General features: G+C 41.2%; 1 long non-coding RNA gene across 1 annotated transcript; it reads right to left on the bottom strand.

Moving 5' to 3' along the window:
• Nucleotides 1-8487: 8487 nt before the first annotated feature.
• Nucleotides 8488-13053, bottom strand: LOC141408698 (uncharacterized). Its single transcript, XR_012425002.1, has 2 exons — nt 12903-13053; nt 8488-9845 (listed from the first exon to the last, which is right to left on the bottom strand). It is a non-coding gene; the product is annotated as an uncharacterized lncRNA (long non-coding RNA).
• Between the last annotated feature and the right edge of the window lie 4000 nt (nt 13054-17053).

Here is a 17053-nt window from a genome sequence, read left to right as displayed (position 1 = left end):
GGGCTCCTTTAAGAAAGGGGCAATCTCTAGAGTGGTCAGATGCCAATGGGTTCTCCAAGATTGTGTGGTGGGCAGGACACATTTTGATGAAAAGCCAGCTATGAATGTTTAATGCCTTCTCTCAAATGCAGACTGTCATCAGAAGCACCAGACAGTGAAGCTTAAGCCACAGAAAAAAGAAGAGGCATAGGGAATCAACATTTACTGGAGTTTTTCTCAGAACGACCTTATGAGGAAACAGCCACATTAGTAAAGAGGAAGAAAGAAACGGCCCCATGATTACAAAGGAGGAAACTGAGGCTCAAAGAGCTGATGCACATCCAGATGATGAGATACGAGGAAAGGGCTGTTGGCTTTCAAATGCACTTTGGGAATTCGGATTACACAGACACACTGACACATACACTTTCTGCCATAACATTTGTAGTTTTTAGGCAATGGTTTTATTCTGAGTGCAAACTGCAAAGGCCATGGAGGTGAACTCACTCCTCCCCTGGCCTCCATGTGAAACTTCAACTCCTAGTTTTTTATGCTGGAAAATATACTAAAGTTATAGATGTGTGGATTTTACACTTTATAAAAGCATTTACCTCCTCCATTGCTTTTGCGGTTTACACTCAGAAGAGGACTCATCCTCTGTCCCGTCCATTTTCTGCTAACCCTGTCACCTCATTCATAGGCTCAAACTCACCTCACCCTTTTTCCCCTTAAGGTAAGACCTTTAGGTATGTTTTGCCTTTACCTGGAATACTTAACTCCTACCCATCCTTCATAGGTGAGCTCAACACCTGCCTCTTCAGGGAAGCCTTCTGTGGCCACCCCGCCTGTATTAGTGCATTCTCATGCTGCTCATGAAGACATACCTGAGACTGGGTAATTTCTAAAGGAAAGAGGTTTAAAGGACTTACAATTCCACGTGGCTGGGGAGGCCTCACAATCACAGTGGAAGACGAGGGAAGAGCAAAAGGACATCGTACATGGTGGCAGCCAAGAGCATGTGCAGGGAGCATGTCCCCTTTATAAAACCATCAGATCTTGTGAGATTTATTCACTATTACAAGAACAGCATGGGAAAGACCTGCCACCATGATTCAATGACCTTCCACTGGGTCCTTCCCACCACACATGGGGATTACTACAATTCAAGGTGAGATTTGGGTGGGGAGACAAAGCCAAACCACATCACCACCTAAGGCAGCTTCCCCTCTTATTCTCTCAATAGCACACATTTTCCTTCAACGCATTGTTACAACAGATTTTCACATTTATGTCTGTGCTTTTATGCATTTAATATCTCTCTCCCCCCACCAGTCTGTTTGTTCTGGGGAGTACAGAATGATCTCATTTTGTTTTTAACACAGCAGCCCTGTGCCTCGTATACTACTTGTCACATAGTGGTGCTCAGTATGTATTTGTTGAACAAATGAATGAATGGATTTGACTCTCACAACAACCCTGTGAGACAGGTACTTTAATCCCCATTTTCTAATAAATAGTGAGATTAATAATTAGTTAACATTTCTTCAGTACTTACTGTGTGCCTAGCAGTATTCAAGGAGTTCTAATACTCCCTCTAACTATCTGAGGTGGGTAATATTCTTATTCCTATTTTACAGATGAAGAAACTGAGGCACAGACAGCACACAGCCAGTCAGAGCACAGGATTTCCAATACAAACCGCCTGCTCTTCCTACTGAACCACAGAGCCTTGCATCTGAGCCACCAATACCAAGAAGGAAAAAAACCAAGAAGAGAAACTCATGGAAATCACAATCAGTCCAGGTTACTGTTTGCTTCAGAAAATTATCTGATAAGAGGTTGCCATTTCCTCCAACATTTGCCAATCTTCAGCCAAAGACGTTTACGCAAAACCGCAAGGCATATTTCATAATCTGGTGTGGACCCTGGGGCAGTCCTGGTGAGAGCCCTTCTGGAACAAGACTGGCCATCTTCTTCCTGTGTTTTCCTCTGGGGGCTCATGCCTCAGGCCCCAGCTGCCTCTACCCACACTGAGGCTTCTTCAAGTCTGAGAACCCCATTTCTCACTTGCAGCCTGGAGAACAGGATGAGGTCAATAGGTCCTTCTGTTCCTGCAGGAAGCCAGAGAAGATTAATCTGAGGACAGAGAGATGATGCTGGGCAGCGGAGGAGATTTATGAGGGAGCAAAATCCAGGCCAAGGTCTCAGGTTTTTGTTTCTCTCTATCTGTCTTTTGACTGCCACGAAGCCCTGTGGTTGGAAGAAACTTCCAGAGGTCATCTGGTCCAGCTTCCTGCCTCTAAAAACCCTCAGGCAAGAAGAGCGTGGCCATCTGATGCTCACAACACTCAGGCTTTCTACGGCACTCTCTCTCTCTGTGTGTGTGTAATGCCACTCAGATCAAGTCTAAGCATTTCCACCTGGCATCAGAGATCCATAATGATCTGGTTCCATACTACCTCATCTCCTCTTAATCCCCAATATAAACTCCACTCCAACCAAACTAGATTTTCCCCCCTTGGCTCCCAGCCTCTATCCATTTGCCTATGGCTGTAAATACTGCTTGGAATGACTTTCCTTCTGCTCTTCAGCAATGTGAATTTTATAAGACTCAGTGCAAATTTCCATCCCCGAGGAGCCTTCTTTGCTGTCACAGGTCATGAATTAATATTAACAAGGGTACATCTTTTATTTGCTAAATATTTATAATCTCATCACTTTTTGATGGCTTTAAGGCACAGTAATGTGCCTATTTCTTGTGCATCCAATACATAAGACTCTTATAATTTGGTACTTGCCCCACTAATCAGCTTCCACAAGCACAAAATGCACTGCTTTGCCTTAAAATAATTCTGTTCCCTCCACTACAAATGCTCTTTCCCTTCTTCTTAGCCTAACAAACTTCTTATTCATCAAGGCTGAAGGAAACTAACACTTACTGTTGTCTGTGATATGTCAGGTATTGTGCTAGGTTGGGCTTTCTATACATGATCTCAACTAATCTTTACCAAAACCCAGGATATGGCTAGTATTATGCCCACTCTATAGATAATGATACTGAGGTTTAAAGAGCTTAAGTTCATCTATACATTTATCTATTCAATCAACAATTATTTATTTTACATCTACAGTGTACCAGACACTCGATTGAAAGGTGAAGATAATAGGGCTGAAATTGACATTCATTCCCTGTACTCTTGAAGCTTATTAACAGGAGATACAGAGATTGAACAAGGTATAACAAATGCAGCAAGGGCTTAAAAAGAGAAGCACAGGGCTTTTGCAGATTGCCCAGCCTGGGAGACAGAAAAAAAATACTATCTGGATGTGACATTTCCAGAGATCAGAAGGGTGAGTAGGCTCAATTTAGGCAAAGAGTAGGAGTAGGTTAATTACCTGAAGCTGAAAAACTCATGATTAGAGGCACTAGGATCCTACCCCAACTCTATGAGACCTCAGTCTTTGCTGTTTCTACCACATTTCTACCTCCTCTGGGAAGACTTCCTGGAACACCTACTCTGGGTCAAACCAGTCAAGCCTGAGTTTGTGCTTCCAGGGCACCCTGAGTCTATGTCATACCCATATATTGTCTTGTAATGCAGGGAAAGAGATAACGTCTTCTCAGGGGTTACTGGCACAAAAATGCAGAACTCTTGTATGTTAGTCAAGGTATGTCAACTGCTATGACAACCCCAAAATAACAGTGGCTTAACTCGAGGGGGACAGACAGCCTTGGCAGGATTAGCGGTGCTCACAAAATCATTCAGGGACTTGGGCTTTTTTAATCTAGTGGCTTGTTCATCCTCTAAGGCCATAGAGTCTTCAACTGGGTCCTCTTTATCTGGTGTCCGATGAACATGAAAAAAGTGTGGGACCCAACTTACAGAGTTAGATAGATCATCAGGCAGAAAATAAAGAAATTCTGGACTTAAATTCAACATTTGACCATTGAAACTAAATATACCTATAGAGTACTCCATCCAAAAACCACAAAATACATTATCATGTGCATATGGAAAATACTCCAAGATTGACCACACACTTGATCATAAAGCAAGTCTCAATAAATTTAAAAAAAATTGAAATTATACCAAACATACTCTCAGACCACAATGGAACAAAAATAGAAATCAATACCAAGAAGATCTCTCAAAACCACATAATTATGTGGAAATTAAATAATTTGCTCCTGAATGATTTCTGGGTAAACAATAAATTAAGGTGTAAATTAAAAAATTCTTTGAAATTAATGAAAACAGAGACACAACATACCAAGATCTCTGGGAGGCAGCAAAAGCAGTGTTAAGAGGAAAGTTTATAGTACTAAATACTTACATCAAAATTTAGAAAGATCTCAAATTAACAATCTAACATTGCACCTAGAGAAACTAGAAAAACAAGAACTAATCCCAGGGCTAGAAGAAAATAAATAACTAAAATCAGAGCAGGACTGAGTGAAATTGAGACCCAAAAAATCCATACAAAGGATAAAAAAAACCAAAATTGGTTATTTGAAAGGATGAATAAGATTGATAGACCACTAGCTAGATTAACAAAGTAAAAAAGAAAAAAGACCCAAATAATCACAATCACAAATGACAAAGGTAACATTACAATTGATACAAAAGATCCTCAGAGACTATTATGAACATCTCTATACACACAAACTAGAAAATATAGAGTAAGTAGATAAATTCCTGGAAACATACAACCTCCCAAGATTTGATCAGGAAGAAACTGAAACACTGAACAGACCTATAATGAGTTCCCTGAAACAGTAATAAAAATCCTACCAACCACAAAAAGCCCTGGACCAAACGGATTCATAGTCAAATTCTACCAAACATACAAAGAACAGCTGGTACCAATCCTATTGAAACTAGGTCAAAAAATTGAGGAGGAGGGACTCTTCCATAACTCATTCTGTGAAGCCAGAATCATCCTGATATAAAAACCTGGCAAAGATGTGATGAAAAAAGAAAACTACAGGCCAATATCCCTGATGAACATAGATTCCAAAAATCCTCAATGAAACACTAGCAAACCAAATCGAGCAGCACATCAAAAACTTACTTCACCATGATGAAGCAGGCTTTATTCCTGGGATGCAAGGTTGGTTTAACATACACAAATCAATAAATATGATTCACCATATAAACACAATTAAAATCAAAAGGCATATGATCATCTCAATAGAGGCAGAGAAAGATTTTGATAAAATCCAATATCCCTTCATGATAAAAATCCTCAACTAACTAAGCACTGAAGAAACATCCTTCAAAATAGTAAGAGCCATCCATGACAAACCCATAGCCAATATCATATTGAATGGGCAAGAGCTGGAAGCATTCCCCTTGAATGCTGGAACAAGACAAGAATGCCCATTCTCACCAATCCTGTTCAACATAGTACTGGAAGTCCTAGCCAGAGCAATGAGGCAAGAGAATGAAATTAAAGGCATTCAAAAAGAAAAAGAAGAAATCTATATATTAAATAGGGAGTCCTTTCCAATCCATGAGCAGGAGAACTACAAAACACTGCTTAAATGAATCAGAGAGAGAAACAAATGAAAATGAAACAAACAAATGAAAAAAACATTTCATGCTCATGGATTGGAAGAATCACTATCATCAAAATGGCCAAATTGCCCAAAGCAATCTACAGATTCAATGCTATTCCTATCAAACTACCAATGTCATTTTTCAAAGAATTAGAAAAAAAACTATTCTAAAATTCATATGGAACCAGAAAAAAAACTCAAATAGCTAAAGCAATCATAAGCAAAAAGAACCAAGCTGGCAGGATCACATTAACTGTCTTCAAACTATACTACAGGGCTACAGCAACCAAAACAGCATGGCACTAGTACAAAAATAGGCACATAAACCAATGGAATAGAACAGAGAACCCCAAAATAAAGCCACACACCTACAACCATCTTATTGTTAACAAAGTCAACAAAAATAAGTAATGAAGAAAGGACTCCCTATTTAATATATTGTGCTGGGATAACTGGCTAGTCATATGTAGAAGATTAAAACTGGACACATACATCTCACCATGTACAAAAATTAACTTAAGATGGATTAAAGATTTAAATGTGAGACCTCAAACTATAACAATCCTAGAAGAAAACCTGGGAAATAACCTTCTTGACATCAGCGTTGGCAAAGAATTTATGGCTAAGTCCCCAAAAATCAATTGCAATAAAAAAAACAAAAAATTGACCTCATTAAACTAAAGAGCATCTACATAGCAAAAGAAACTAGCAACAGAGTAAACAGGCAATCTACAGAACAGGATGAAATATTCACAAACTATACATCTAACAAAGGTTTAATATTCAGAATCTATAAGGAAGTTAAACAATTCAACAAGCAAAAAACAAATAATCCCATTAAAAAATGGGCAAAGGACATCAACAGACACTTCTCAAAAGAAGACATACAATTGGGCAACACAGATATGAAAACATGTTCATTATCACTAATCATCAGAGAAACTCAAATCAAAAACATGATGAGATACTAACTCAACCAGTCAAAATGGCTATTCTTTTTTTTTTTTTTTTTGACAGAGTCTCACTCTCTCACAGAATGGCTGGCTACTCTTATCAAAAGTCAAAAAATAACAGATGTTGGCAAGACTGTGGAGAAAAGGGGATGCTTATACACTGTTGATAGGAATGTAAATTAGTTCAGTAAGTTCAGCAACTTTGGAATGCAGTTCAAAGATTTCTCAAAGAATTTAAAACAGAACTACCATTCAACCCAGCAATGTCTTTACTGGGTATATATCCAAAAAGACACATGCATTCATACATTCTACCAAAAAGATACATGCACCTTATGTTCATCATAGCACTATATACAACAGCAAAGATATGGAATCAAACCAGGTGCCCAACAATGGTGGACTGCATAAAGAAAATGTGGCATATATATGCCATGGAATACTATGTAGCCATAAAAAAGAAGGAAATCACTTCGTTTGCAGCAACATGGTTGCAGCTGGAGGCCATTATCCTAAGTGAATTAATGCAGAAAAAGAAAACTAAATACCACATGTTCTCACTTATAAGTGGAAGCTACACATTGAGTACACATGGACATAAAGATGGGAACAATAGACACTAGGAACTACAGGAGGAGGTAGAGAGGGAGCAAGGGATTGAGGGACTATCTAATGGGTACTATGGTCACTACCTGGATGTGGAGTTCAATCATACCCCAGACTTTAGTATCACATAATATATCCTGTGGCAAACCTGCATATGTACATATGAATCCAAAATAAAAGTTTAAAAGAAAGAAAAGTGTGCAGGAGGAGTATGTGGAGAGAGGAGGAGAGTACAGGAAAAGAGGAAAGTACAATGGGAAAGGAGGGGAGGGGAAGAGAAAGGAGGGAAGAGAAGGGAAAGGAAAGGTGGATAAGGGAAGACAAAAGAAGAAGAGAGGAGAATGTGGAGGTTCATACAAGGTTGTAAGGGCCTAGAAGCAGTGTACATCATTTCAGCCTACATTCTACTGGCTACAAATCAATTTTATGACCTAACTTGGTTTCAAGTATTGGAATCAGGACCAGAACCCATGTCCCCAGAGCTGGTCCAGGTGCTGGTCACACACAATATGATGCCTGATCTGGGGGCCTCATGCCCTCTCCTCTTACCCAACCCACACACTTGCCTTACCATATGCACCACGCAGATGAACTGCCACAGTTTCTACCTCAGTCACCTCTGAAAGAATGCCTTGATTTTGCCAAATGCTTGATCTTTGGCATAAGGAGCTATAACATCCAGATGGAGGTATCTTTGCTCTAAATTCATAGAGGCAGAGAAAGTCATGATTCTAGACCAAACTCTTCATTTCACCAGTGAGGAAACTGAGGACAAAATAGGATCCCCATCCAGGGACCAGCCCAAGGAGACACACCTACAAAGTGACAGCACTGGGCAGCAGAGCCAGGTCATCAGGCTCAGCGCTGGGACCACCCGTCAGGAGGCTATGACCACTTCAAGTTCTTACAGCAAAACAACTCAAGGAGAAGACTTTTAGGCCTCCCGGAAGTAATTATTTGGGAGAAAGAAGGCTCCCAAGAGCCCCTTAAATGATTCTGCATGGCCTGCTCTGTTAGTTCAATAGCTCTCAGGAATTGTAGATTCCTTTAGAATCCAGTAAAAGTGTGTTTTTTAAATCAAGTTTGTTTTTCAGCTCCTGCCTAAGTGTCAAATCATAACAGAAGAGCCCACATTTCCTGAGAAGCTTCTAGGTACAGGGGCTGGGGCTGGAGTATGGGGGACAGACATGGACCCAGGCCTTTTAGACATGAGTGTGCCTCTGTTGTGGCACACTCATGATGAGGCACAATTCTGGATTCAGCTAAAATCTAGGAAGAGCTTTCTAATTCAAGAAAGTAAATGAAATATAGTAAGGGTGAAATTAGCACAATGACTTTGAATCTACCCTAATCTATATTTTTAAGTGAAAAACTTTCAAATTTTTTCTCTTTATTTTTGTTTTCCTTTAACAAGTTAGTTCCATCTCTCACCCTGGTCCAAGCCCCTAAGTGGAATGGGAGCTTGGCTCAGCATCTCTGTTGTATGAACCCATATCCAGCCCACCCTCAGGAAGGCTCATCCCTGCAGGGAAGCCAGACTTAGGAGGCTCATGCCTATCTCTCAGGCTCCAGTTCCACTTGGCAGGGGCTTTCTGGCCTGCCTCTGTTCTGAGATGGCACCGAGATAATGCAGAAATGAGCACAATGCTGACAGCCTGCCCCATGTTTACAGTACATCTCAGCAATGTTCCCTAATGCTCGTGTAAACAGATTGCATGGTCCAGACTCAGCGGCTCCAAGCACTCTGGCAGGGGCCCAGCAGGACAGCCACGTAAAACCCACTCCCCACACCTGAGTTTCTTGACCTGCCAAGGGCAACTCCTTAGAGAAGAGGCTTGTAGAGCTGAAAGGCAACCCACAGGCCTCATGGCTATGCAAACATGCAGATAATATGTAATTATCAGAATGCTATCATGGGCTATGCCTAAGCTGAACAAAAAGACACACTTGGTTTTAGTCATCATGGAGCACCCAGTCTGGTAGGGAAAACAGGCTACTGCCATGCAGGTTATACCATGGTGGCCACATCAGGGCTGGGCAGAAGATATCATCCTTGATCTTGAATGAGAAGGCACTTTCTAAACACTGATGCCTCCATTTCCTAAGCTCACCCTATGAACCCAGCATGGAGCTGAGCACTGGAAACAGCCCAGTAAATAAGACACAAGTCACCTGACATCTCTTTTTGTGTTTTTCCTACTAACAATGCTTCCTTCTGTGTTAGTTGGCAAGGGCTACCATGACAAAATACCATAGACGGGGTGGTTTAAACCGAAATGTATTCTCTCACAGTTCTGGAGGCTGGAAGTCCAAGATTAAATTTTCTGCAGCCTTGGTTTCTCCTGAGATCTTTCTCCCTGGTGGGTAGATGTCCACTTTTTCACTGTGTCCTCACATGGCCTTTCCTCTTTGCCCGAGCACCTCGGGTACCTCTTCCTCTTCTTATAAGAATATCAGTTAGATTGGATTATGGCCCACTCTAGCAGCCTCATTTCAACTCATTGCATCTTTAACTGCCCTATCTCCAAATGCAATCACCTTGAGTAGTGAATTTGAGGGGAAGATAATTCTGTCTATAACACCTTCTATGTCTAGAATAAGTTGCATTTTGAAGTTAAGAGAACATGGAACAACTTGTAAAAATGTGAGCTTTGGGGACAGGCAAACATGAGTATGACTTTTAGATCTGTCACTTACCTTCTGCCTGATTTTGGACGAGTACCTTATGGAGCCTCAGTTTCACTCATCTGTAAATTGAAGTAATAATGTGTGCATTACAAGTGTCTTGAAGGCATAAGAGGTTGGATTGTAGAGAGCATTTAATGAAAGCTACTAATGCTGCTGGTGGTATTTGTTAATGGTAGGAATGGTAGTTTGGGGGAAGACAAGTCTAGATTTAGACTCAGATAATAGCAGCTGGCATTTATAGAGCATATATATGCCAGGCACTGTTCTAAGTGGATTCACTCATTTAATTTTTAAAACAATACCAGGAAGTAGAAACAATTGCTACCCCCATTTAACAAATAGGGAAAGTGAAGTACAAGGTTAAGTAAATGTCTTCAAGGTCACAGACAGGTAATAAATGGAAAATCTGGAATTTGAACCCAGGCCTCTTGACCCCAGAGCCCACATAGTCAGTGTTACTATAACTAATTCATCTAGGAATTTAAACAATGTACTGAATCTCTATAAACTAAAGCAATATTCTCATGGCCTATAATCATCATAAAATAACTTGTTAGTTATGAGTTGCTCAAGAAAGGTTACTTATCTTTTTGCTTGAACTCCAAAGATTTTTATTAGGGAAACAATAGTGGCAGCACTTTTCAGACAGAGGAGCAAATATCAAAACTGGGACTTATCTATAAATTAAACCCCTGCCCACATCCCAAATAGAGAACATAGCTTGAATCTATCCTTTAAAGCCCAGAATGTTGATTAAAATGCTTTTATAAAGTAGAAAAAAAAATAAAGCTAATATTAAAAAATCCTGTTTTATTAATCCCCAAAGGAAGGATTTTATTAATTCCTTTAGAATCCAATAAAAGTGTGTTTTTTTAATCAAGTTTGTTTTTCAACTCCTGCCTAAGTGTCAAATCATAGCAGAAGAGCCCACATTTCCTGAGAAGCTTCTAGGTATAGGGGCTGGGTCTAGAGTATGGGGAACAGACATGGACCCATGCCTTTTAGACAAGCCAGCTGGATAAAAACAAACATGAAATATTAAGTACTATCAGGATGATAGGAAAAAGCAGTGCTCATGAGGGTGATTGTGTCTATTTTATTATTTTATTTTCATACAAACAAGAACTGTTTATTCCAGAACAGTGTCTGGCACATATTATATTAGACCTTGAATAATACTTGTTGAATAAGTAGGCAAAAGTATAATCATGGAGGGTCTTACTGATGTAGGAAGAAGTTTGCTTTTAATGCCAAAACAACATCTGTATGGTTTTCAAGCAGGAGAGTAACATGGTCTTTATGGATTTTTTTTTTCTTTTTGGTAAACTACCTTGATAGCATTAGGAGAAGGGATCATGTATGTGGAAGGAAATGAAACAAGGAGACAAAGTAAGAGGTCACTATATAGCAGGGGTGACGTTGGACTAGACTGGGGGTATAGCAGTGCAGGTGGGAAGACCTGGATGGATCCAGGATATATGTGGGATCTAGGGTCCACAGGAGACTTTGTGGATTCAATGTGAGAGATAAAGGAAATAAGGACAGCAGTATGAGCTCCTGGCATTTCACTTGAGCATCTGGGTAGACGGTTATGGCATTTACTGAGATGGGAGTAATATAAGCATGAATGGGTTTGGGGCTCGGAGAGAGCAGAAGTTAAGAATTCTATTTTGGGTATATTAAGGATAAGGTGTCTATCAGACATCTTGTGAAATATCAAATGGTTGGTGGGTAAACCAGAAGTTCAGAAAGATATCAGATTGTCAGTATATTGAGGCATGGAGGTGGAAATGCTGGGTGTTCTACCAGAATCATTTGAAACAAGGGTAAGACCCACTATTTCATGACAACATCAAATTCATGCCTCAGCCTAACTAGAAATCATGGGGTGCTTAAAAATAGACAATATGGATCAATAGTTGTTCTTCCTGCAGAAAATCCAACACATCCAAATGGGCCACCACATCCTTTGAAGAACTTCTCCTAGACTTTCTAGCCCTCTCCCACACCCAGCAAGTTTTAGGTGAGACTCACTGGTACCCACATACAGTTAAAGTCCACCCTGCAAATTGCGGGTTTAATCAGATGCATGGCTTCATCGCTTGGGCTTAATGAGGTAAACCAGACCTCCGGTAATATTGCCTGTATAATTGACATGGTTCTCTGGGAAACATTACGCTTTATAATGAAAATACTGTATATAATTAGAATCTAATAGGAAGAAAATAGTAATTAGCCAGAATTAACTGAACAGACGCAATCAGGCAAATAAAGGTTATCCTCAGGAGAGGACCCTTCAGAGTTCAAAAGCACGTCCTATAATTGTAGAGAAGCCCCAGTAATTAAGGGTAATTTTTTTCCCTGTATCGTGGTGGAAGAGTTTTTTTTTATTTTTTACATTTCTGGTCTTCGGTTTGTGTGTGTGCGCATGTGTGTGCATGCAGGTGTGTGCCTGCTGAGTGGCAGAATGAATTTGGCCAAGACATAAAAAGGATTTGGAAGGTCGCACACACAAAGCCATGAAAGTAGGGAAGGGCAAGTGCAAGGGCAGGGAACCCAGAGCCTAAAGTTCCAGGTGCAATGCTCTGTCATTAACTAGCTGTGTGACTTTGGGTGAGTCACTCCCCATCTCTGATCGTAACGATAATAGTGGTTACTATTTACTGAGTGTCCACTTGCTATGACCTGTCATGCTAAGCACTTTCCATACATTATCAATATAGTCTTTATATTCTTATACACTGGATAAACACCCTCCCTTCTTTATTTGCTTCAAAGCAAAGACTTCTCTTTTCTCCTACATAAGATTAAACCAGACAATTTTTAAATATTAATAATGACAATAAAATTTTTCCCCAGGGTTATTGTGAGAATCCACTAAGATCATGCCCTTTTTCAAGCTGCAAGAAGGAAGAAAATCAGACTTTATGAACCATTCATTTACACCAAGAACTGTATAAGAACCTGGAGTTGTCAGGCCCCAAATCTGAGCTCCCTTCCTGCAATATCCACCCAGCATTGATGGCCTCTCCCACTGGTGTTATGATTAGGGTGTAAGCTTGTGCTCTAAGGCTACAGTAACAAGAGTGCTCTCTAGAACCGATGGAGTCACTCACCTGCTTCATCTGTGGGAGGAGAAGAGGGGTGTTTTGCTGGAGGAGAGTTAGCCTTGAGTGAAGCCAGGGAAATTGCTCTGTGGACCACCATGAAACAGGTCTTCTCTTGCCAGTCAGTGTGATGGCCTCTCCAGCACCACATGGTCCAGTTCTAAATGTAGGAATATGAATGCCAACAAAGAATGTTGTCCATGTTTAGCTCAGAGTTAAATATCCCATCACTTGCCCCTGTACCATCACAGAGCCAGTTCTCTGAGAAGATCCAACCAACATTCATGAGCACCAACCCTGTGCTGGGCTCAAGGTGGGCACTAGAGGTGTGGGGGCTGTCCTTCATGGAGACTGCCGTCCAGGGAGCAGGGGTGGGAATGCAGGAGGGAAAAGAGACACATTGCATGCATGTCTCTAGAACACAAGCTGGAGTAAGTGCTGTTATAACAGCACCACCAAAGCTAATAGAAAACCTAAGGGAGCTATTGAATTCCTGCAAAGAATAGAGACGGATCTGGGAAGACTTCTGGGGGAGGTGGCATTTTAGTAGGACATTGTGAAGTGGAAATAGGAGAGAGGGAAACTCTGGGGAAAAGGATCAGCCTGGGCAAAGGCATGATGGCAAGTGGATACACAATGTATATCATGGGATGTCACAGATCTATTGAGAAGCAGATGTCACAGATCTATTGAGAAGCAGAGGTTTCTAGTCCTCTCCTAAAAGAGAGAGAACTGGGGATTTCTCAGGTATCTCTATCTACCCTCTTACTCACCTCTCCCCACAAGAGGAGTAATAGACTAGATTGGTAAGGCTAAAGAGCAGTTCATCTCATCATCCAAAGGGCATACATGGGAAAGAGCAAGAAAGAATGGTGTGTTCCAGGCATGAGGAAAGATATCTTTCATGGGGATCCTTTCACCTACCTCTGCCCAGGTTGGTGGGCTCTGGGCAGAGGGGCTTGCTCCTATAAGCTCAAGCAGGCCTGTTTGCTAGCTTCTCCATCAGTCTCAAGAGGGAATAAAAGTGGGGTCCACAGTCCTGATTCAGGAAAGAAGGTCCCGGTGCAGGCATATTCTTTAATCGAACTCTACCATTAGTGAATCTGCTTCTGGTTTTATTTCTTACCTATGTTTTTGTGTTCATTTTTAAATTGACTGGATCTGGAGGAGAGTAGTAGCCGGGTATTGACAGGCTTAAATCTCCCATCATGTGCTACTGGGTCAGTCCATGGTTTGGTGTGTTTAGATCACAGGGCAGGGTACGGATGGTGGTAGATAAGGCTGGAAAGGCCAACTTGTTTCTTAAGAAGTGGGAGAGTAAATAACCAAATTATCACGTAATTTCAGTACCCTTCCTCCATACCACATATCAAATCTATTAAGTCTGAAATGTACCCTACCTTTAGAGAAATGGGGCTCCACTCTTAAGATTCTTACCTATCAATCTGTGTGTTGAGACTTAACATCTCATGCCTCCCTCCCCAGCATGCATCAATACCATATTGGTAATGGGGATATGCACGAGAGTGGAGAAAAGTTTTTGGTACAGCTACTAGAGGGAGAGAATGAATGGATGGATACACGGCCATGGGACATTAAACTCTAGCTATGTTATCTGTCTTCAAAGTGATAATCATGTATATAGCATGTATTTACGAAACACAACATGCAAAGCTCTGTAACAGGAACCAGGGAAGCTATATAGAGGGGTTAAACATAGCCCATCCATTTGAAGAATTTACCATATAGCAAAGAGAGATTTGTATAAAATAATTATAATACAAGGTGAGAGGAAATAGGATAATTAGTTTAAGTGCTATAAAGTGCTGTGGGTATGCAAAAGAGAGAGAAAGATTTCTTTGGCAAGAGAATTTAGAGAAAATTTCCAGGAAGAGGCGGTGTTAAAGCTAAGGCTTGAACTCTAGGGTCTATATGGAAATGTAGACATAAAAGGGGGGTCTTCTTCATGATGAAGCATCTTAAGCAAGAACAAGGGAGTAACAAATACGAAGAGGAATGGGAAGTCATGAGGACCACTAGCTCATATAAAGAAGCATTCTGAAAAATATATGGAAGTCAGAGCTTGTAGGATCTTGAATGCCAAATCAAGATGGACCTTGCTGGGCATTTTGAGTTAAAGGCATGACTCAAGCAGGGTAGTATCCCAGTGCAATTGATCAAAGCAGAGTCCCCTAGAGGATCAGAGACTTGGTCTCCTTCTTGGAGTAAGTCTCTGCCTGTGCTGAGTGCTGAGTGATGGGAAGCGAAGTCACAGGATGGTTTTGAAGATTACCATGTGGCTCTGCCCCCTTCCTTTTCTCTGCCAGAAGAGGGAACTAAGGCAGCTCTGATGATCACAGGTGGAACCCTCTTGTCTGCGCCTCCTATTTCTATTATTAAAGCCACTTAATGTCTAATTACTCAACCAGCCACAAGGCCTTCAGAGAGCTCCTTGCCAGAGAGCAATCGGATTTGTCAGACATTTCCAAAAGCACACAACTCTCTTGGAGGTCTCCGAATAGCTATGTCAGTGGCCCTAATGGAACATAATTTCCTGTAAAGGAAAACTAATTTAATATTTTCAGGTATTATGTAACCAAGTGCCCGCGGAGAGAGGGAAGACAACTGCTAACGAGAAACAATCAGAGCTCAGTACGCCTGTGGAATCAGAAAGCCTGCAGGTCTGTTTAATGCTGCAAAGGGGACCCACGGGAGTGGCTGATTGCAGAGACCGGGGTATGGTAGTGCAATGGTGAAGCGTGTGGGCTTTCAGCCAGGCTAGACTGAGGTCTGCTGCTTTCTAGCTGTGAGACCTTGGGCATACTACCTAGCATCTCTGAACCATGCTGAAGTTTCATCATCAGCAAAATGAGAATGATAAAATAATCCTAACTCATTTGGTTGTTGTGATGACTAAAAAGAATAATGTATGCAAGGTGCATAGCACAGTGCCTGTCACTTAAAAAGTCATTAAATAAATGGCTGTTATTACAGCTGCTGTTATTATTGATCAGAGTAAAGGAAAACTTACTTTCCTCTCACTTTTCATTTTGGAAGAAGGGATAGGGTCAGGATACCAAGCACCCAAACCTTGTGGAGTAAACAACATATAGTCAGAGGACCATCCTACAGTTGTCCACTCCACTACCACCCTCACACCTCATCACTTGAACAGTTATTAAAAGGACAAACAAATCTTTCATCTCTTGCCTGGATCGTGGATTGCAATGGCCTCTTTATTCCCCCACCCAGTGCCATAATCACCTCCTTCAGGCTATCTTCCTTACTGCAGTTAAAAGATATTTCCCGAACTTCCATCTGATAACATTAGCCCTCTGTTTAGAGGGCATAGTAGAATTTCTCAGATCTAAAAAATTCAAATTCAAACTCTTATCCTAGCATTCAAGGCCCTGCAAAATGTGGCCCCAGCCTTGTCTCCCTGAGAGCTCCTGTCCTGTCTCGTAATCTTCCAACACACCAACTTCTTGCCATTTCTCTAATAAGCACTCTCCCTCTCTCACATGTGCAGCCAACCTCAAGAATCATGGCACTTTTTCCTAGCAAGTCAGACACGACCTCAGAATCTTTCTTAACACAGTGTTCCAGGCAGTCACAACCAACAGGTCATGTTTGGGACAAAACATTAAATCCATTTGCTAGTCTAGAATAGCCTGGGTCTTGGCCAAACTGATTCAACTTTGTCCTCAGTCTCAGAGACCCCTGAAAACTGACTTAGCCAAGCTCTCCAAATTGATCACATGCCTTTGGGCCTCTCCTGAGACTGAGAAGCCTCTTTCCCATGGAAGGCTCCCTATACCTCTTCCTATACCAGACCCTAGGGCCCTAAATCCTCCCTCCTATGACACAGCTTCACTCTGGGGCAGGTAACTAGTCCCTCGAACTCAGCAATGTAGTTTTAGCTGTCCCTTCTGCTACTAGTCAGCTGGACCCAGATGTTTCTCATGGCCCTAGGGATCCCTTGTACTGGCCCTCTCCAGGATCCAAGGAGATGCTTTTTCCTCAATCTCTGAAAAACCAAGGAAGGTTGCTCTACCACCAGCAGCAGGTTTAGGCTCTAAGAATAGATACCTTCAACTCAGGATCCTCCACCCCCAGGATAAAATCCTTAACTTCTTAAAGTTTTATGAACTAGTATACTT

The sequence above is a fragment of the Macaca fascicularis genome, chromosome 15 (assembly GCF_037993035.2).
Source record: "Macaca fascicularis isolate 582-1 chromosome 15, T2T-MFA8v1.1".
NCBI classification, from domain to species: domain Eukaryota; kingdom Metazoa; phylum Chordata; class Mammalia; order Primates; family Cercopithecidae; genus Macaca; species Macaca fascicularis.
The sequence above is the reverse complement of the archived record's forward strand: the minus strand, read 5'-3'. Positions and strand labels throughout refer to the sequence as shown.